Raw genomic sequence first — 23,460 nt, 5'->3', positions numbered from 1 at the left:
TGTTGAGAAATAAATAATGCCACGTATCTTCCCAAAGAAAAATAAAAGTAAGGTTATTTTCTACATTTTCACTTTGTCTGCGACGATATCGGAATGTCCTTTGGCTATTTGGTTTTCAAGTCATTGGCAAAATCTTTGAAACAGAATGATCCTGAGTGTTCTCTCTCAGATGAGAAGTAGTTGAACTTGTATCACCTTGTGGGACCCATTCAGAGTAAATGAGATACACCGTGGAAGCCAGAAGCCGTGTTCACTCCTTCTGAGTGTCAATGATTATCTCAGCCTACTAAAAAGCATCCCAGAAATCAGGAGTGAATGTTGTGCTTTAGACATCTTTACTCCAGAGTCAGGATACTGGTTTCCTGGAGTAAATCTTCCTATATTTTCTCCATTCCCCAAAAGCTGATAACTAGATCAATTTAGTGTCTCTTTTGAGGTGGAGTGTGGATAGGGACAGTATTTCTTCACCCTGTTCTCTCTAATTGACATGCTTTTTCTTTTTGTCCTTCTTTTCTTCCCAGTTCTCTGCCTGTCAAAAATCTTATTGTTCTTTATTGTCCTGAATTGGTCATTCTCTCCTTCTCAAACATACTTTCGTTTCCATCTAAGCCATCTATGCGATAGCAAATGTCAATTATCTACACTTGACCTCTCGCAGAATCCAAGAATAGTATCTTCACCTGCTGACAAGGACATATAATAGAACATTTTAATCTAAATACAGTAAAACCTTGGTCTGTGAGCATAATTCGTTCCAGAAACATGCTTGTATTCCAAAACACTTGTATATCAAAGCAAATTTCCCCATAAGAAATAATGGAAACTCAGATGATTCATTCCAGAACCCAAAAACAGTCATATAAAAATGATTACAATCCTGTAATATAATACAAAATAATGAAGAAAATACAAAATGTAAAGAAAAATAAATTCACCTGTATTCACCTTTGAAAATCTTTGTGGCTGGTGTGAGGGAGACAAGAGAGAGGAGGGTTATTGTGTGGAATGACTTTCACTATCACTAAGGGAATCCCTGCTATTGGCTCAATGGAATCTTCTTCTTTCTGTACAACTTTAACAAGGAACCTATCCAATGGCACTTGTTTGCCTCCTTCTGAGGATTTCGCGGAAATGTGACATCGCATTGTGGTTAAACAGATTCATCTCTCACAATGCTACAGCCTTATTCGGGCGGTGATTTTCTGCAAAATTTTGCACTATTTTCCACATTTTACACATCTCCATTATCTCATTTGAAATGAGGGATTCCTCCTCCTTCTTTTCCTCCTCCTCTGCAGATGAGAGACAGACGCAGACTTCTTATAAAATCTTGCAATTTCAGCCACTCACATGCCTCGTTCGTGCTTCTTGGTGATCTCCTTCTTAACGTCCACTCTACTCATCTCCTTCTTCTTACCACCTTTCTTTTCAACCTTTTTCTGCATGGGGACCATTGTATATGCTCGCATGGACATTGACTACATGTACAGTGTTAATAAGCTCTTGTCATATATTGTATTTCATGTAACTGGCAATGAGGCAGCAGAGGAAAGTGTCTCTATCTGCAGGCAGCCTGACCTAGAGTGAAGCAAAGCATTCCTAAGCTTACTCTTGTATGGAAAAGCGAAGGACTGTCCATAGGGGCTTGGAAATTCACCAGTGCCAGTTGCGGGCACCTTCCAACGTTCTGAAAAATCACTGATTTCTGCCAAACCCCACGGCCTGAGACCGAGCATCCAAGCATGGGAGACAATCACCCACAATCCCGCAACGCGTGCGTGAGAGAGAGAGAGAGAAGAACCGTTAGTTCAGTTGTGATCATGTGACATTCAGCATCACACAATATTCATATTGCAGGACATCACTTGTTTATCAAGTTAAAAGGCATTAGAAATGTTTGCTTGTCTTGTGGAGCACTTGCAGAACAAGTACCTCACAATCCAAGGCCTTACTGTGGGTCAAAAAAAAGAGAGAGTTTTAATTCTCCAACTCACTTCTGCTCTTGTCAGTTTTTCCCTTCTCAGTACATAGCACCCCAATCCACTCAACTGCTCAAAAGGAAGGACTCAAAATTTTCCTGATTCCTCTGTTTTTCTCATTCTTACATCCAATCAGTCAGTAAATATTTGATCACTAATATCGTCCATCCCCTCTCTTGCACCCCCACTACTACTAACCCCATTGTCCAAGCCCCTAACACTCAATGTGGATTTCAGGAAGAGCCTCTTCTAATATGGTAAGTTATATTGAGTAATTTTTTAATGTTAAACCAATCTGGCTTTCCTGGAATTAATCCCACTTGGTCCTGATATATATCATCATTTTGATACATTGCTGTATTGAATTTACTAGTATTTTGTTGAGGTTTTTTTTTTTTTTTTTTTTTTTTTTTTTTGCAGGGGGGGGTTCTATAATTATAACGATATGCACCTGTAATATTATTTTCTTGTCAGACTTGGGTTATCCATTTTATCCTGACCCCATAAAATAAGTTGAAAGGGTTTCCTTCTTCTCTAAATTCTGGATAATATTGATATTACTTCTTCCTTAAATATTTGATAGAATTCACCACTGAAATCATCTAGCCCTGGAGTTGTCTTTGTGAGAAGACATTAAGTTTATGATTTTAATTCCAGTACAGTTAACATGAGATGTACCATGTAGTGATTCAATAATACTATACATCTTTCCTCAGTGTCCATCATGGTAAGTGTACTCTTAATCCCCAACACCTATCCCACCCAACCCCCCCTCCCACTTCCCCTCTGCTGGTAACAATCAGTTTTCTCTCTATAGTTAAGAGTTGGTTTCTTGGTCTCTCTCTCTCTCTCTCTCTCTTTTTCCTGTGTTCATTTGTTTTGTTTCTTAACTTCCACATATGAGTGGAATCATACAATATTTGTCTTTCTCTGACTGACTTATTTCACTTAGCAAAATTAAGATTTTTTATTTCATTTTGAGTCACTTAGGATAAGCTGATCTTTTCTTCAGGAAATTTGTCAATTTCATCTACGTTGTCAAATTGTTGGCATAAAGATACTATTTTTCTTTGAATGTCTATAGAATCTATAGTGATAACCTTGCTTGCATTCTTGTTATTGGTAATCTGGGTTTGTCTCTTTTCTCTTGGCTGGTGTTACTAGAGATTTGTCAATATTATTAATCTTGTCAAAGAATCATTTTTGTGGCTTGATTAATTTTCTCTACTATTTATTTTCTACTTTACTGATGTATTACTCTTACCTTTATTGCTTTCCTTCTTGTCTGGATTTAATATAATCATACTCTTTTGGTTTATTAGAATGGAAACTTATGTCTATTGATTTTACACACTAATTACTTTTTTACCATAAATATTTAAAGCTTGGGGTGCCTGTGTGGCTCAGTCGTTTGAGCATCCAACTCTTGGTTTTGGCTCAGGTCATGATCCCAGGGTTGTGGGATCAAGCCCCAAGTTGGGCTCTATGCACTGAGCATGGAACCCTCTTAAGATTCTCTCTGTCTCTCTCTCACTCTCTCTCTCTCTCTCTCTCTCTCTCTCTCTCTCTCTCCCTCTGAGTTGCAGAATCTCTTAGCAACCCCTCTGCTCATGCTCTCTCTCTCTAAAAAATAAAAAATAAAAATAAAGCTGAACATTTCTCCTAAACACAGCTTTATCTGCATCACACAAATTTTAGAACATTATAATTTCATTATAATTCAGTTCAAATATATTCTAACTTCTCTTATGATTTCCTCTTTGCACCCTTGGCAGTTTTAAAATATGTTGTTTAATTTCGAATATTTATTACAGTCTTTTTATAATTATAAAAATTTATAAATAACCCACATTTCTCAGAAGGGTATTGTTTACATTTATTATGGAAACCCATAAAAATTCAATCTGCGAAAAATGATGAAGACAAATACCGTATGATCTCATGTACGTGTGGAATCTGAAAAAAAAATTAAAAAATTAAAAAATGTAAAAACAAAACAAAAGCAAAAACCCTAAGAAACGAGCTCATAGATACAGATTAGTGGTTGCCAGAGGCAGGGGGTGAGGGGTGGTCAAACTGGTGATGGGGATCAAAAGATACAAGTTTTGAGTTACAAAACAAGTAAGTCATTGTGAAGCAATGGGTAGCATGGCCACTATAGTTAATATTGTGTTGCACATCTTAAAGTTGTTAACGAAATGTATCACAAAAGTTCTCATCACAAGAGAGAAAAAAATTTGTAACTGTGTGTGGTGACAAATGTTAATGAGACATTGTGGTGATCACTTTGCAATACGTACAAATATTGAATCATGTTCTACACCTGAAATTAACATAATGTTACATACACTCCATTAAAATTTTTTTACAATGATGCTACATAGGGGCGTCTGGGTGACTCAGTAGGTTGAGTGTTCTACTCTTGATTTCTTTTGGCTCAGATCATGATTTCACAGGTTTGTCAGTTCGAGCTCCGGATTGGGCTCTGTGCTGACAGCCCAGAGTCTGCTTGGGATTCTCTCTCTCCCTCTTTCTCTACCCCTCCCCTGCTGGTACGCTCTCTCTCTCTCTCAAATAAATAAATAAATAATAATTTAAAAATTAAAAAAAACTTAATGATACTGCATGGAGCACCTGGGTAGGTCAGTCAAGTTGAGGGCCCAACTCTTGACTTTGGCTCTGGTTATGATCCCGGGGTCCTGAGTGACCAGGACCATCCCAGGGTTATGATCCTGGGGTCCTGGGCTTAAGCATGGAGCCCGCCTGCTTAAGATTCTCTCTTTCCCTCTTCCTCTGCCCCTCTTCCTCCCTCTCTCTCTCAAAAACAAAACAAAACAAAACAAAACAAACAAACAAACACCTGACGTTACGTATTATAGGACAAATGAAGCACATTTTATTAAGGGGGAAAACAGGTTAGGACCTACTACTCAAATATTTCACTTTGAGGTATATGTACATCTGTACAGTTGGCCCTTGAAAAAGGCAGGGCTTGGTGTAACTTTTGAGTCCTCAAATATTTACTACAGCCTGCTGTTGACCAAGAGTCTTACTGATTGAGAGGCCTTAGAAAATTAAAACTTAAAAGCTTAAGTTACGGGAAACTGAAACCTAACCAAGCTTAACCAGCTTGTTCCGCTTCTGTACAATTGCTTGGTGCGCCCATGTATTCCTGATCAATCATTGTTGCCTGGCACATCCGTGTATTCCTGATCAATCATTGTGATACCCGTACCCCCGGTTGTGGTCTGACCTAAAGGCAGGAACCAATCGAATACTGTTAAGTGTCCAACTTTAAACACCAACCAATCGCAGCTCTGTAACTGTGGAAAATTCCTGATTTCCCCATGACTTGTTTGTACCTGTCTATAAAAGGGGTGTAAAAACCTCTCTCAGGACCTCTCGGCGTCACTGGCAACGAGGGCGCAGAGGTCCAGGTTCGAACCTGCAATAAATGACCCTTGCTGCTTAGCTTTGACTCTGGACTCTGGTGGTTCATTTTTGGGGGTCTCTTAGACTCTGGGCATTTCATGATAACATAAGCAGTCAATTAATACATAATTTGTATATGTATCATATACTGTATTCTCACAATAAAGGAAGCTAAACTAAAGATGTTACTAAGAAAGTCATAAGGAAGAGAAATTACATTTAAAATACTGTACTGTATTTACTGAAAAAAACCCATGCATAAGTGGACCCATGCAGTTCGAACCCACATTGTTGGTTTTTTTTTTTTTTTTATAAACTTTGTTTATTTATTATTTCTGAGAGAGAGAGAAAGAGAGCATACAAGCAGGGGAGGGGCAGAGAGAGAGGGAGACACAGAATCCGAAGCAGGCTCTAGGCTCTGAGCTGTCAGCACAGAGCCCAACGTGGGGCTTGAACTCACAAACTGTGAGATCATGACCTGAGCTGAAGTTGGATGCTTAACTGACTGAGCCACCCAGGCGCCCCAAACCCACATTATTCAAGGGTCAGCTATATATGTAAATCATGTACATTTACGTATATGTGATATTTACACTACAGCTAACTTTTAAGAAATGTGGATATTGTTCCTCACCAGACCTTTTTACTCTCTTCAGAATCTTCATGACTTTGGCCATGTGAAAGAAAACCTAGAACTGAGCCTACAAGTAGGGTTTGAGGATAGCTGAACTGTTCCACATAAGAGGATAAAATTTGGGGGGGAGCCTAGGTGGCTCAGTCGGTTGAGCCTCCGACTCTTAATTTCGGCTCAGGTCATGATCTCAGGGTTGTAAGATCGAGACCCTCTTCGGGCTCTGTGCTGAGCGTGCAGCCTGCTTAAGATTCTCTCTCTTTCTCCCTCTGCTCCTTTCCCCCACTCGAGCTCCCTCTCTCTAAAAAAAATGGAAAAAAAAAAAAAAAAGAAAAGAAAAAAAGATAAAATTTTGTTCCCGTTGACCCAGAAAATAAGGGAGAAGAGGAAAGCTGAGTGTGGTGTCTGTGAAGGTTGAGTTGCAGAATCTCTTAGCAAGATGGATTCCAAATGTGGAATTCTAAGATGTTGGCCTTGCTATATACCTTTCACTATCTCCTGCTTGCACCTGCACAATTCTGTCTCCAGTACAAATGGACTGAATAGGTAGATTTGGAGGCACCAAATCCGCCAAGAAACATAACTGAATCTTCAAGAGTGGAAAGCCTCCCCGCTGACATTGTGTTTGTGTGTGTCTACATTTGAGTATATCTGTGTATGACGTTTAAGTAATTCACTAAAATACAAACATTTGTTATCTCTAGGTGAGAGAATTATGACTTTTAAAAATTTGTATATTCCACATTTTCTACATTAAAACTATATCACTGTACTCGCACTTTCAATCACGGTCAAAATGGAGTAAGAGGTACTATGGTCTGAATGTCTGCGTCCTCCAGAAATTCACGTGTTGAAATCCTAGGACCCAAGGTGATGAGATTAGGAGGTGAAGGTCATGAGGGAGGAGCCCCCATGAATGAGATTAATAACCTACCTGAGGCCTGAGAGAGAGCTCGCTGGACCCTCCAGCACGTGAAGACAGCCTGGAAGAGGGCCCTCCCCCTGCCCTGCTGGCACCTGATCTTGGAATTACAGCCTCCAGAACTTCAGGAATGAATTTTTGTTGTTTAGAAGCCACCCAGGCTGGGGTCCTTTGTTATGGCGGCCCGAATGGACTAAGACACGGGACTGGATCTATCTTCCCTCCATAAACATACGCAAAACCAGGGGGTGGGGGAATGTAAAACCTTTTTCAGACATGGAAAACCAGGCAGCACAGAACCAGGATCCTCAGGGAAGGAAATGAGATGAGGGCTCAAATGAGATGAGCCCTACGATGGCCCGGTTTACTGCACGGACTGAGTCCAGCGTGCAGCTCGCAGTGGGGGGACACGGAGCCCAGAGAGAGAAGAGCGGGAAGCCGAGGCAGCCAGAGTGTGCAGAGCACAATGGCAGGTCTCCCATATGTGGGACTCCCCACGGCCAGGAGAGAGCCCTCCGACAGGAGCTCACATACAGCCATACGTGCTTCCACCAGATAGAGGTGGAATTCAATTCATCCAGGAGTGGAGTTCTCAGGCTAGCTACTTACGTTTGCCCTGGTCCCAGATAACAAAGCTTAAAAAGCAAGCCTCGTTCCAGGATGAAGTTCAAGATTACCAGTAAGGGGGCAGCCAGGTGGCTCAGTCGGTTGAGCGTCAGACTTCAGCTCAGGTCATGATCTCGCGGTTGTGAGTTCGAGCCCTGCACCGGGCTGGCCGGTATCAGCATGCAGCCTGCTTTCAGATCCTCTGTCCTCCTCTCTTTCAGCCCCTTCCCCGCCTGGGCTCTCTGTCTCAAATAAATAAACATTAAAAAAAATTAAAAAGATACCAGCAGGAATGAAACATAATAAAGCATTGCTTCATTACATTATTAAAAACAAAAACAAAAAACCAAAAACCTTAGCCCTCAAATTCCAAGTAAAAATGCTAATTGATTTTCTTCTTTTATTATTTTTTAAATTTTTATTTAATTTATTTTTTTTTAATTTACATCTAAGTTAGTTAGCATATAGTGCAACAATGATTTCAGGAGTAGATTCCTTAAAGCCCCTTACCCATTTAGCCCCATCCCCCCTCCCACAGCCCCTCCAGTAACCCTCTGTTAGTTCTCCATATTTAAGAGTCTCTTCTGTTTTGTCCCAGTCCCATATTTGTCTTTTCCTGACTGACTAATTTTGCTTAGCAAAATACCTTCTAGTTCCATCCACATAGTTGCAAATGGCAAGATTTCATTCTTTTTGATTGCTGAGTAATACTCCATTGTGTATATATATACCACATCTTCTTTATCCATTCATCCGTCAATGGACATTTGGGCTCTTTCCATACTTTGGCTACTGTTGATAGCGCTGCTATAAACATGGGGGTGCATGTACCCCTTTGAAACAGCACACCTGTATCCCTTGGATAAATGCCTAGTAGTGCAATTGCTGGGTCATAGGGTAGTTCTATTTTTAATTTTTTGAGGAACCTCCATACTGTTTTCCACAGTGGCTTCACCAGTTTGCATTCCCATTGATTTTCTTCTTTTAAATTATTTTTAGCATTCTGGGGCTCCTGGTTGGCTTAGTCGGTTGAGGGTCTGACTCTGGCTCAGGTCATGATCTCAGGGTTGGTGAGTTCCAGCCCCACATCAGCTCACTGCTGTCAGCTCAGAGCCCACTTTGGATCCTCTGTTCCCCGCTCTCTGCCCCTCAGGCTCTCACTCTCAAAAATGAACAAGCACTAAAAAAAAAGAAATTACTTTAGCATTCTTTTATGGCACTTAACAGAGCCTATATTTTGTGGGTTTTATCCAGTTGCACTGTAAATGATTTTATCTAGTTGTGTTGCAGATTCCTGGGAGACCAAGAAGACCCAAGATGTATGTATATTTGTAGCTCTCTTGCATTGGTGATACTTTATTATAATCTGATTTCAAAATTACGTTTGCCTAATAATAAATGACTATTACATAGAGTTATCCAAAAGTATTAATTGCCATCTAATTTGTATAATTCTACTTTTTTTAAAATGTGAGGGTCAGCTTAAGAATCACTCATCTTGGGGGCACTGAGGAGGGCACCTGTTGGGATGAGCACTGGGTGTTGTATGGAAGCCAATTTGACAACAAATTATATTAAAAAAAAAATCAGTCATCTTGGGTGAGTCAGTCAGTTAAGCGTCCAACTCTTGATCTCTGCTCAGGTCATGATCTCCCGGTTTTGTGAATTTAAGCCCCATGTCAGGCTCTGCGCTGACAGCCCAGAACCTGCTTGGGATTCTCTCTTCCTTTCTCTCTACCCCTCCCCTGCTTATGCTCTCTCTGTCTTAAAATAAAAAAAAAAATAAACATTTAAAAAATAAAATAAAATCACTCATTATTGCTAGTATGTTTCTTCAAGGTGCAAGCCAAAAATATGGACTAGTTAGTTCTCATGGTCGTTTTTATAGTAATAAAAAATAATTTTTATTATTTACATTGGAATTTGAAAAGTCCTTTTTTGAAAAACAGCGGAGATTCTTTTTGTGGTACTTATACGGAGATTATTTGAGAAGTACTTTTTTGTGAGTAGTATTTCTAAGTAAGATAGGAAAAAATATGAATTTGGGGGTTTCTGTGATGCTTAGAGGGTCCAGTTCCAACTATTTCCAGTTGATGTCACTGTGGCAAAGGTATCTGAAACATCTGGCGTAAAAGCAGTAGAGAGGAGAGAATACAAACCTAATAATGTGACTGAACCAAGAGGAGGCGTATATTTTGGTAAATTTGCTAAAATGAGGATGGGGAGGGGGGCAAAACATCAGAATTCAGTTCTTGGGACGCATTGGTCTGATCTTATCTGAGTCAGCAAATAGGGAACAAAGCTGTAATGAGTTCGGAAGCTGCTGAACCGGCTTCTCTTTGTGATGACCGAGCAGGTAAATCTTTGCCACCGAAGCAGAGGAGCATTGAGGTAGCAGGTTACACCCTTTACTGCGGCTTCCATGCTCTTTAGAAAGAAGGAAATGGACCCCTTAAGGCTGTATTTCTGGCAATGGTCTGGGATAGTGTCTCCGTCCCCCGCAGGACCACAGGACAGATAACCAAGGAAGTCGGAAGCCAGCACAGCCTTGTTTATTAAAAGGAGTGGTAATGATTCCGAGTGTCTGAAAATCAACAGAAGTTCGGGATAAAAATGACTGCCTGGGCGCTTTATGGCTCCAAAGTAAGTAATAGGTCCTTAAGTTCCAGCAGCTGTTTGGGGGCACCTGCATCTCTCAGTGTCAGTGTTAAGTGACAAGGTAAAGGAACTTACATAACTCACCACCGTTCATCAGCGAGCATTCACTGGGTATTTTCCTGAAATGGGAAAAACATGCCTGTTTTCAGACACGATTCAGCTGTGCAGGGAGGCAAACAGATGTATCCATTAACACTCCCCACAGAGCATATTGTGATGTTCGCAAGTGGAAAGTGCGGGAGCCGAGGTCACACGAATGTTTTCCGTGACGAAACCTGCCTTTACGGGACCTTGATTTTCAAGGAGATTCTCATTTTAGACCATTTCCTGTTGTCATGCTTGAGGTGAAAGGTGGTTTTTCCAATTAAGACAACAATAAGTTGCATCTTGCCTTGTTTACAAGAATAGCTATTCTTGTGTGTGTGTGTGGTTTTTAAAAGTTTGGGGTTATTGTTTTCTTTCTGTCCAAAAGTAGGAAACTGAACCTGTTTAAGATTCAATTTGGAAAAGAAAAAAAAAAAGATTCAGTTCACTCCACCCCAGTGAAGACAGTGGTTTTTGCAAAGCTGAAGGAAATTCAAGGTAAGACTGCGAGATGTCATTGGTACTAAAGCCAGAACTGAACACATCAACTAAGAATTGCTTTTCCTGTTTTAAATCTTATGAATCGGTAATAATGACGATCATGGAGCGCAGCCTGTATGTGGAATTCTGCTGGAAAAAGTCGGGATGGTGTGGCCCTTCCTTGTCATCCACAGCTTTGCCTGCTGAAGTCCTCTGTTGGTAAAGTCATAGCCCTCAGGGGAAGGCCTGGGGCAGGGATTTATGTGGAAGGCACTCCGTCCTCAGATGCAGAGATGGGAGAAAATCAGTGTCTTAAATCCCTCATAGGTATTCTAAAAACAGGCACTGAGGGGCGCCTGGGTGGCTTAGTTGGTTAAGCATCTGACTTCAGCTCATGATCTAGCGGTCCGTGGGTAAGATTAAATAATAAAAGTAAATCATTAAATAAAAATAAAATAAATAAAAATAATAAATAAATAATAAATTATTAAAAAAACAAAAAACAAAACAGGCACTGAAACAATGAGATGGCTTGAAAGCCACAGAGGTGACTAGGGTTTTCATGCCCTTGACTAGGACTTGATTACAAGCGTATTGCTGGTGAACTAGGGAGACTCTAGGCCCCAGGGTCTTGACTCTGCTCAGCCCAAAAAATGTTGCAGAAGGTTCTTGGTGTCATAAGAAACAATTCAGGACAGGCGCGCCTGGATGGCTCAGTCGGTTAAACGTCCGACTTTGGCTCAGGTCATGATGTCATAGTTCATGCGTTTGAGCCCCTTGTCAGGCTCTGTGCTGACAGCTCAGAGCCTGGAGCCTGCTTTGGGTTCTGTGTCTCCCTCTCTCTCTCTGCTTCTCCCCCGCTTGCACTCTGTGTGTGTCTCTCTCTCAAAAATAAATACATGTTAAAAAATTTTTTTAAAAAAAAGGGAAAGAATTCAGGACAGACAGCACAGCAAATAAGCAACACAAACAGGAAAGCTTAAAGCAAAAGTACACTCTGGAGATAAGAGAGATAAGAGAGTGGGTGAGTTTGAGAGAGCCCTCGAGCTGTGCGCCCTGGGGTTTGGGTTTCTATCTTCTAACAGTTAGCTAGGAGGTGAAATATTCATCACACAAGGTGGAGATTTCTTGGAAACAGAGTCTCCTGCCTGTTCTTCCTTATTTGGTCAGGGATTTCCTGTCATGGCAGGCGCTATCTTAGGCCCCTCTGGTGTGATTGGCTTCCTGTGGAGTGCCACCAGGACAGGCCTGTGACTTTCCCCATAGCTGGCTGTGACTTCCCCTTTGCTGGCCTCCAGGTATCCTCGTAGAACCTAAACTGCCTACTCTAACATGTGGACCTTGAATGGGATTCCTAGTATTGTCAGATTTTTTTTTACCTCAATACCCGGGATTCGTTGTCTTGCTGTTTCCGAGAATAAAGAGCTGGACACAGAGTAAAATAAGCAGCAGGAAAAAGTGTCATTGAGTAAGATTAGAAAGTAAGAATAGTATGAAAGCTCTCTTTGCTGAGCGGGGACATTCGAAAGTGAATGCCCCTGGACTATAGGCAAAGGCCTTTGTTTTATAAGGTTCTGGTTGCCCCCTCCCCCCACCTTCCCTTCCCTCTTGTTCCTTCTCAGGTTTTACCCTTATCGACTGGATAACTCTAAGTGCTGAGTTGTCCATTCCTGATTGGCTCATTTTCATTGCACGAAGGGTGGCCATATGGTTCCTTGTGGGTCATATGTTTTATGGTCAACTACTTATTTTTAGTTAGGTCTTTCGTCACATTCCTGAGGGAAACCTGAGGGGGAGTTTGTGGGGTCTGTTACATTCTTAAGAGGCAACTTACACCAGAGGGGGTTTGCTGTTGTCAGGCCCTCCCAGCATTGTTCCCAAATGTGTGCTTTTTCCCACCCAGGGAACTCGGGTCCACATCTTTCCCTCTGTGCCTACTGAATCCTATCTTTTCCTATTATACTAGGAACACACAGTTTGTTCCTAGAAAAGATCTCTGAAGTAACTTAATCACATGGAGGAGGAGAGAAAAATCCAAGGAAGAGGGACAGTCATAATGACAAAGGTGAAGTGGAGAATGGGAAAGAGATGAGAGGAAATGATGATTCCTGTTCACAGAATAAAATCTAGAAAGAAAGTCGTCCTTGTAAAGCAAATTTTGTCCAAATGAATCTCGTTTTTCAAGTTTGGGTTTAGTATTCGTAGCCAGACCGTTGCCAATTTGTCTGTTGGAACTGTGTTTAAGTATTTTTTTTTTTTTAATGTTGATTTATTTTTGAGAGACAGAGACACACGGATCGTGAGCAGGGGAGGGGCAGAGAGAGAGGGAGACACAAAATCCGAAGCAGGCTCTTGGCTCTGAGCTGTCAGCACAGAGCCTCACGCGGGCTCGAACCCACGAGCTGTGAGATCATGACCTGAGCCGAAGTCAGGTGAACTATTTTCTTAATCCAGAATTTCCCAGTGATCTTTCTGGGAATTTCCTCTGTATCTCTAGGTTTCAACAAATTTTGATTAAATGTCTGTTTGTGCTAGCAGTATAAAAGAAGCATTTGTGATACCCTTACCAAACTGCCCCCTAATACATTGAAAGGACTCTAGGATTGAGATTTCATGGTAGGATAAAATTACAAAAACAATACAAACAATAATATCTCATTTTGCTAGGGCTGCGTTAATACACGGGAGGGGGTTTGCTGTGGTCAGACCCTCCCAGCCTTGTTCCCAAGTGTGTGTTTTTTTCCCACCCAGGGACCTCAGGTCCTAACCCTTCCTTCTCTGCCTAATGAGTCCTATCTTCTCGTATCATAAACATTTAATTTACAGTTCTGGAGGCTGGAAGTCCAAGATCAGTGTGTCAGCAGAGTTGGATTCTTCTGAGGACTCTCTCTTCTTGGCGGATGGATGGCCATCTTGTCTGTTGTCTTCGCACAGTCTTCCCTTTATACGTCTGCATGTCTGTGTCCTAATCTCTCATGAGGACACCAGTCATATTGGGTCAGGTTTCACTTTAATAACCTCAGTTTAACTTAACTACCTCCTTAAAGGTATTATTTTGAAAGACTAAAATTTTGAAGGACTAAATTCTATGCTCCTTATTTTGAAGGACTAGTGGTCAGCATATGAATGGGTGGGGAGACACAGCCGAGCCCACAGCAAACAAGGTGAACAAACCCACAAACCGGTAATCCCAGGTGGATGACACACGGCTTCAGACATTTCATTTGGCCAAGTCAGGAGTTTAAAAATACCAACACATGATATTGTAGGGAAGGAAAATTTTTCCTTTCTTCCTTTCTAGGTTCTTTGGATGGCCTAATCATTAAACTGAAGTAAGACAGCTTAACAGGAAAAAAGCCAGATGTAATTTTCATACATGTGAGAGCCCCAGAAAAATATGGGACTAAAAAAGTGACCACAGCAGGAAGTTGATGTTCTTTTTTAAAATTTTTTTTTTCAACGTTTTTTATTTATTTTTGGGATAGAGAGAGACAGAGCATGAACGGGGGAGGGGCAGAGAGAGAGGGAGACACAGAATCGGAAACAGGCTCCAGGCTCCGAGCCATCAGCCCAGAGCCTGACGCGGGGCTCGAACTCAGCCCAGAGCCTGACGCGGGGCTCGAACTCACGGACCGCGAGATCGTGACCTGGCTGAAGTCGGAGGCTCAACCGACTGCGCCACCCAGGCGCCCCAGGAAGTTGATGTTCTTTTAGATACACACACACACACACACACACACACACACACACACACACAAAACCCCAATAAATGCATGAAGAATTGACAACACAAAGGGATTTGGGCTTGGAGTAGTAAATTAGTGAGGAAGTAACAAAGTTTGCTTACACAGACTTCTCAGTCCTAAAGTCTACCTCTGATGATAAGAATGACTTCTACCCTCCTGGTACAGGGAGGGCGGGTGGGTACCTTTCAGAGGGGAGATCTACTTCCTGCTCTCAGGGGGACAAAGGATTGTCAGAGTGTCCTTGCACTGACAATTTCTCGAGTAACTTTAATTTGTAATAACCATCACGCCAAAGTGGCATATTTTGGGATGGTATATTCTGCTCCCCTTCACTATTATCGTAATTTAATAAAGGAAATAATTTATTAGTGGGAAAAAAGAATAAATAATAAATCAGTAATAAATGATTAAGTGTTAAATAATTTCTTGATTAATAAAAGATTCATTATTAAAGAACAGTCAAGGAATAGGGGCCCCTGTGTGGCTCAGTCAGTTAAGCATCCAACTTCAGCTCAGGTCATGATCTCATGGTCTGTGAGTTCAAGCCCCACACTGGGCTCCATGCTGACGGCTCAGAGCCTGGAGCCTGCTTTGGATTCTGTGTCTCCCCTTCTCTCTACCTCCCCTCACCCCGCCCATTGCCATGCTCTGTCTCTCTCTCTCTCTCTTTTAAAAATAAATAAACATTAAAAAAATTTTTTTCAAAGAATAATCAAGGAATAAAGGAGTATTCTTTAAATACAATCAACTTTAAAAGCAAACATTTATAGATATGTCTTTGTTTTTAGGACCAGCAAAACCTTGACATCTTTATTAGTGACTGATGCTGATCTGCCAGAAGAGAGAACAAAGTAATTGTGGGTTTATTTTTGGTTTTTGTTTTTTGGGTTTTTTAGAGAGGGAGAGAGGGAGAGAGGGAGAAAGAGAGAGAGAGAGAGAGAGAGAGAGAGAGAGAGAGAGAGAGAGAATCTTAAGCAGGCTCCATGCTCACAACATGGGGCTTGATGCGGGGCTCAATCCCATGACCCTGGGATCGTGACCTGACCAAAATCAAGAGTTGGAGGCTCAACCAGCTGAGACACCCAGGATCCCTGAGAACAAAGTAATTGTAACGTGGTGCTCTAACTAAACTGTGGTATTTCAAAACCTTAATCACACTGGCAGACACATTGCAGGAACTGAAGATCTAAATATATACCGAGGCCTCCATTCTGGGGAAACCGCCAGAAGGGATTATTTGGCTAGGGGTAGATTAAGCAGATACCGTAAACCAAAAAGGAACGCCTAAAGATGTAGAAGGGTCTGTGTAATATAATTGAAAGAGAGGGGTTGGTGGGGGGAGGAATTAAGACAGGGGGGCACTTGTAGACAGTGTATCACATTTCTCTGCTTGAATTTAACTGCACACGCCTATGATTTGCTACTCGTTTTTATGGACGTGTGTGTGTGTTGTTGCTTCTGTCATTTGAGAAATTGTTCGCCAGTGATCAGGAGCTGAGACGTGATGTTGGTGAAAACCCTGGGAAGCCCCGTCTTCATCTCGCACAAAGAGGGAAGTAACAGCCCAGATGGAATTCAGCCCAGACTATGCTGCTGAACTGCTGTTTGCAGAGCTGTTGAAACAGAATCATCCATATTTGGAGACACGTTCTGATGTTGTACTCATGTGTTCTGACGTTAATTCCCTACAGAGGCCCTATGACAAATCTAAAGCCCTGTAGGCAAGGGATATTCTCACGTTAATTATCCCAGGAAGAAGTGCGTTCTACAGGAGGGAATGGAAACTGATAATTCAGGGTTAGATTGGCTTGGGATGTAAACCCATCTAGAGGAAGACTCAGCGGGGAAGTGGATGGAGTCTGGCTCCGTTGTGTGGGTTTTCTGCTGGTAGGATGGGATGCTAACGTCAGGAGACCAGCTCAAGGGTACTCTAGCAGAGAATGAGACTCCCTGTCTCCATGCACGTTGGGTCAAGGCATCCAACAAGGGTGACTCTTGTCCGAGGGGCTCTGGCAGCCGCAGTATCCATTGAGAGCTAAAAGAAAACTGTTGTCCATTGCATTGAAATGACTTTCTATAACCCTGAACCTTGAGTAAAGTCTTACTAAAGACTGCAACCTGTCTCAACTGTGCAATGAGAAAACAAAGAGCTGGTTCTGCACTTGCCCCACGTGCGAAGGCTTTGCCATGGTTAGACAAGACACGGATGTCTTGATGTGATTTAAAACTTTTTATATTTTGTTCATCGTGGATTTTTTTGTATTCATTAAAAAAACATTGCATCGGGGCGCCTGGGTGGCTCAGTCGGTTGGGCGGCCGACTTCGGCTCAGGTCATGATCTCGCAGTTCGTGAGTTCGAGCCCCGCGTCAGGCTCTGTGCTGACAGCTCAGAGCCTGGAGCCTGTTTCGGATTCTGTGTCTCCCTCTCTCTGACCCTCCCCGTTCATGCTCTGTCTCTCTCTGTCTCAAAAATAAATAAAAAAACAAAAACAAAAAAAAACATTGCATCAAAATATTGTTTACTTCAATCACCGGATGTCGTTGGTGCTTCTGTAAATGTTGTACCTTATTACCAGTTCCAATTCTTTCAAGTCTTAAAATTCCGGGGTCTGTTTTCCAATGAGACAAGGAGTTTTAAGTTTCCAAGTTCACGGAAAATGAAACAAGAGATGTAACAATAAGGTTTTACATCACAGTAGGAAAAAGCTTAACAAAACACACAAAAGTATTTCATGACGCTAAGAGCTGTCAGCATATGCATAAAAACTTCCTCAGCAAATGATACTCAACACAGAGAGGAAAGAAGAGAGGAAAGAAAACACTACAGCCTTTGGCATGGTGGTGGCAGTCTAAATGTGACGGTCACATCAACAAATCACTGGGAGCATGAAATTCTTGGCCTAAAACGGTGCATTCTGATATGATACGATATATTTATGCTTCTTTTTGGATACGGCACGAGAGCGAATTGAAAATATCTCTACCTATACTTGGGAATAAATCTCGACTGTGGGAATATTATGTCACATTCACAGCATCTTCTTCTTGAATTTAGCATGGAAAAATGAAAATTAAATATCTGGAGACCTTCTGGTTTCGGTTCCAACGTGTAAAGAGCTTGAAAGTTGACATTCCTGGGTTCACAATAAGAAAAGGCTGAACAAACTGAAAAGCCACAGCTTTTCTTGGATCCATCAGAGAGTTGAAGTTACAGGGTGGATGAAGGGCCACGCAGAGTGTGGAGAGGCAAGTTGTATTCAGAGTCACCGCCAATACCTGCTTAAAAGGAACAAAACTTGGTGGAACTATAAACTAGTAGGAAGACTTAACTCACAAGTTTGATCAACTCCTGAAGGCTGCAGATGAATTAGCTTGAGGGTTGGAAACCCCTGAGGCCCAGTCTAAAAGGGGCCTTTCCAACATTTTACCGAAGACTTTCCTACATTAAAAATAATAATAATAATGTTTATTTATTTTTGAGAGAGAGACAGAACGCAAGCAGGGGAGGGGCAGAGAGAGAGAGAGGGAGACACAGAATCGGAAGCAGGCTCCAGGCTCTGAGCTGTCAGCACAGAGCCCAATGTGGGGCTTGAACTCACGGACTGAGAGATCATGACCTGAGCCAAAGTTGGATGCTTAACCCACTGAGCCACCCAGGTGCCCCCTAGAACCTCCCTACATTTTACCTCAGGAGTCCCATCACCTTCTCCTGATGAAGAGCCAGGAAAGATCCCCTCTGACTCTAGTGGAGAGAAAGAATAGCCTTTGTAAACGGCCCAGAGCATTCTCCATAACAAAGGAGAACTCTGTCGAATAGACTTCCCCAGAGCATTATCTCCACTGGGGAAGGGCATCTCTGCCACTCTACCCACCACCAGACTTCTCCCTTAAGGAGGGAAGATAAGAAACGTTTGTGAAGGTCACAGCCCAGAGACCGACAGAAATGCTGGGATTTAATCCAGAGATTAAAGAATGCGTCTCTGCCCCCCACACCTTATCACCACACCCACACTGCTCAGGTATCATAATAGTGGACTGCTGTTACAATGTCTTTGATTCCTCGCATTTCCTTTTGATTCTTTTCTTAGAAAATAAAAACCTGCAGGCTGCAGGGTACGGAGTAGTTCTTAAGGGGTCGCAAAATCAACAGGGGAGACAAAAACACGGACACTAGAGGAGTCTGAAGCCATTAGCACCTACAGTTACAGTAAACGCAGCCCGATTTCTTAAATTAACATAAAAAAAACGCATTGTAAAGCCTTATAACTTAGGTCTTATTACCTGATACATAACGTCTGGCCTTCAGAAAATTTTCCAGACATGCTGAAAGGCAAAAAAAAAAAAAAGAAAAAAAAAAAAAAGCAAAACCCAGAGACAGTATGAGCATCAGAACAAGACTCGGATATGACACAAGGTTTGGATCAAGCAGGGAATTTAAAATAAGTATGATTGCTGTGGCCTGAGCTGGAATGGAAAAAGTAGGTAACATGCAATAGCAGATGGAAAATGTGAGCAGAAAGATGGGAGCTCTAAGAATCAAAATTAACTGCTAGAATTCAAAGTCCTGAAACAAATGCAGAATGCTCATGGTGTGTTTATTAGTAGACTGGATGTAACAGAGAAAAGAGGGGCGCCTGGGTGACTCAGTCGGTTAAGCATCTGACTTCAGCTCGGGTCATGATCTCGCGGTCTGTGGGTTCGAGCCCCACATCAGGCTCTGTGCTGACAGCTCAGAGGAGCCTGGAGCGTGCTTCAGATTCCGTGTCTCTCTCTGCCTCTCCTCCACTCGCTCACTCTCTTTCAAAAATAAATTTAAAAAAAAAAAGCATTAAAGGAAAATAACAGAGAAAAGAATCTGTGAGTTTGATTTGTCAATAGAAACTTCCCAAACTGAAATTCAAAAAGAAAAAAAAAAGAATGAATAAAATGGAACAGATCATCCAACGCATGTGGATTAATTTCAGAAAGTGTAACTTGTCCCTAACTAGAATACCAGAAAAAGAATAAAGAGACTGAAGGAGGAGAAATGTTTGAAGAACTTGTAGCTAAGAATTTTCCAAAATTAATAAGATATAAAACAACAGGTCTAGGAAGCTCAGAGAACACCAGCTAGATAAATACCAAAAAAAGTCTGTACATAGGCATATCACATTCACATTCAAACTGCAGAAAGCCAAAGACAAAGAAAAATCTTAAGTTTGAATGAAAAAAAAAATCCTTACATCTCGAAAAACAAGGATAAGAATTATAGCCGACATCTCATCAAAAAACCCACAAGTAAGAAGAGTGAAGTGAAATATTTAGAGCATAGAGAGGAAAAACCCCACCAACCTAGAATTCTAAATCCCACAAAATTATCCTTTAAAAATGAAAGGGAAATAAAGACTTTTTTCAGGCAAGCAAAAATTGAGGGGGTCCACTGCCAACAGACATGTCCTACAAGAAATGTTTAAAGATGTTCTTCAAGGAAAAGAAAGCTGACACGGATGTAGAAACTCAGATCTACGTGAAGAAAGAAGATGCTGGAAAAGGGATACGTGAAAATAGAATACAATCTTTTATGAAAAGGAGGAATCGGGATACTCTGTTATAGAGTGTCTGCATGATGTGTGGCATTATGTTATCTGAAGGTTGACTTAGATTAGTCAAAAATGTATATTGCAAAAAAAAATGTGTAATGCAAACTCTAGAGCAACCACTAAAAATTAGAAGCATAGTTGATATACAAAGAAAGGAGGTAAAATGGAACCATATTAAATACCCAATTAAAAGCAAAGGAGGCAGAAAAAGAGGAAAATAAAGAATAAAGACAACAAATAAAAAATAGGTATTAAGTCAAATATATCAAGAGTTGCATTAAAGGAGAATGGTCTACATATATGAATTAAAAGACAAAGATTGTCAAAATGGATTAAAAATCAAAACTCAATTATATGTTGTCTACAAGAAACCCACTCTAAATATAAAGACTCATTAAAAGTAAAGGGATAGAGAAAGGTATATCATGCTAGCATTAATTTTTAAAAAGATGGAATAGCTATATAAATTTCAGATGAAATAAACTCTTCAGAGTAAGGAAATATTTCAGGGCGTTACATAAAACTAATGGGGTTAATTTTCCAAGAAGATAAAATAATCTTTAACATTTATGCACCTTGCCACAGTGTCAAGATACAAAAATGGATGGAACTTCAAGGAGAAATAGATAAATCCGATATTATAGTTGGAGACTTCAACGCTCCTCTTTTTGAGTAATGGATAGTTCAAGCAGGCAGAAAATCAGTAAGGACAGAGTTTATTTGAACAGTATCATTAATCAACTGGCTCTAATAGACAGTCATAGAATTCTTCATCCAAAACAGCAAAACACACATTCTTCTCAAGCTTACATGAAAAATATATCAAGAGACCATGGAACACACATGAGTAAAAAAAATTTTTTTTAAAAAGAAATCAGACGAAGAATGTTCTCAGATCATGATGGAATTAAACTAGGAATAGACAACAGAAAGGTAGTTAGAAAAACGCTAATGTTTGGAAATTAAGCAACACTTTCCTAAACAACCCATGGGTCAAAGATGAAGTCTTAAGAGATATGATAAATGTTTTGCACTAAATGAAAATGAAAACACAATTTATCAAAATTCTTGGGATGCAGTGAAAGCAGAGCTTCAAGGGAAATTCATAGCATTAAGTGCACGTGTTACAAGATAAGAAAGGTCTAACGTCAATAATGTAAGCTCCCACTGTAGGAAACTAGAGAAAGAAGGGCAATTTAAGACGAAAGTAAGCAGGAAACAATAAAATAAACAGAGCAGTAATCATTGAAATTGAAAACAAGAAATCAGTACGGAAAATGAGTGAAACCGTTCAAATGGAATGAATGACAAGCTGGACCTTAGTAAAGTAATGTTGTGTCACTGCTGGTTCAAGAGCTGTGACAAACTACCTGAGACTAATGTTAATAAGGGGACTCTGGGCACAGAGCGTGTGTACCTCTCGGAATTCCCTATATTATTTTTTTCATTTTCTTTGTAAATCCAAAATGATTATAAAAATAAAATTTATTGGGGCGCCTGGGTGGCTCAGTCGGTTGAGTGTGCAACTTCGGCTCAGGTCATGATCCCACGGTCCGTGAGTTTGAGCCCCACGTCGGGCTCTGTGCTGACAGCTCGGAGCCTGGAGCCTGCTTCGGATTCTGTGTCTCCCTCTCTCTCTGCCCCTAACCCACTCGCATTCTGTCTCTGCCTCTCTCAAAAATAAACATTAAAAAAATACATCAAATAAAGTTTGTTTTTTTTAAAATTAATTACCTGGCTTGAGAAGGTGACCTCATTACTAAGCAAGTTGGCAGACACACCTTTTTAAAAAAACTGTGAGAATAACAATAATACCCATATATTCGGGGTGGCTCAGGTCAGACAGAGCCAAGGCTCAGGCAAGTCATATTTTGGGTTCCTTGAATATGAAATGATCTAAGATCTCTAAGCACTAACCTGCCATCCATTTCCTAATGGGGCAGGATATAAATAAGTTTATGGATTTTAAAAGATCATGTGTAAAAGGGATAGAAAAGCAAGGACATAGAGAAAAGACAGAAAGGTTATCTCTGGAAATAGCATTTAAAAAGTGAAAGTTCAGCATGACTGGAGACTTGCACAAACTGCTTAGGTTGACAAGAGCTTGCTTTTCTCCTTTCCCTTTTTTTTTTTTTTTTAATTTTTTTTTTTTTAACGTTTTTTATTTATTTTTGAGACAGAGAGAGACAGAGCATGAACGGGGGAGGAGCAGAGAGAGAGGGAGACACAGAATCGGAAGCAGGCTCCAGGCTCTGAGCCATCAGCCCAGAGCCCCACGCGGGGCTCGAACTCACGGAGCGCGAGATCTTGACCTGAGCTGAAGTCGGCCGCTCAACCCACTGAGCCACCCAGGCGCCCCTCCCTTTTTTTTGTTTTTAAGCCGTTTTGAAAGAAAGGAGAAAGGATCATGGATCACACAAAATCAGCTTTAGAAAAGATGGAGTATTGGGGCACCTGGGTGACTCAGTCAGTTGGGCATCTGACTTCGGCTCATGTCACGATCCCGAGGTTTGTGAGTTCCAGCCCCACATCAGGCTCTGTGCTGACAGCTCAGAGCCTGGATCCTGCTTCAGATTCTGTGTCTCCTTCTCTCTCTGCCCCTCTCCCATTTGCACTCTCTCTCTCTCTCTCTCTCTCAAAGATAAAAAACATTAAAAAAACAAACAAACAAACAAAGATGGGGTATTATATTGCTGTATCTCCTAGTTTGGGTTTCTAGGAACTGGAACACTCCAATTCACAGAGGCTTAAGCAATAAAAAGTGCATTTTATTTTCATATCAGATTTGGAGGCAGATGAACCAGGGCTTGGTTTCCTCATCTATAAAATTGATGCCAACAGTATCTGGCTCATGATGGGCTGTGGTGGTGATTATTGTCCTCACCATTTTAACTACTACTCAGACTTTGAGTGAGGAATGTGTTGGGCATAAATATGAGGGACAAATGTAGGTTTCATCGGGCGGGTGTGGAGGGGTGCTGTGTTTATACCCCTGTGTTGTGTCCTGGGATACTAAGGGGTGAGAGCAAGACAGTTGCGTTGGGGGGGGGGGGGTGGATTCTGGAAGGCGCCGCAAGTGCTTCCGGGGTTAGGGCAGAGGGCAGACCATGACTAATTTTCCTATTTCGTCTTCATCTTTCTTATAATTGGGGGGTACATCTCTGGCATTCAGGCAGCCATTGTATGTCAGTTTGGTTTTCAGTGCCCTGTGAGTTTTTATCGTTGTTAGTGTTTGCAGAGATGTCCAACACGGTTTAGCAGTGACTGCAGTAGGAGATCCTCTCCACGTGCCCCCCCCCACCTTTTTTAAATGTCTATTTATTTATTTTTGAAAGAGAGAAAG

The 23,460-nt window shown here is 41.2% G+C and overlaps 1 long non-coding RNA gene across 1 annotated transcript in view; it reads right to left on the bottom strand.

The window, feature by feature from the left end:
* LOC128777238 (uncharacterized) overlaps window positions 1-21,826 on the bottom strand; it is a 157,053-nt gene extending 135,227 nt beyond the window's left edge. Inside the window, exon 1 of the long non-coding RNA XR_008422430.1 lies at window positions 21,766-21,826. This is a non-coding gene — a long non-coding RNA (uncharacterized LOC128777238). The remainder of the gene's footprint in view (window positions 1-21,765) is intronic.
* Window positions 21,827-23,460: the final 1,634 nt, after the last annotated feature.

Source organism: Panthera pardus, unplaced genomic scaffold (genome assembly GCF_024362965.1).
Source record: "Panthera pardus isolate Hobbes unplaced genomic scaffold, ASM2436296v1 HiC_scaffold_16, whole genome shotgun sequence".
Classification (NCBI taxonomy): Eukaryota; Metazoa; Chordata; class Mammalia; order Carnivora; family Felidae; genus Panthera; species Panthera pardus.
The sequence above is the reverse complement of the archived record's forward strand: the minus strand, read 5'-3'. Positions and strand labels throughout refer to the sequence as shown.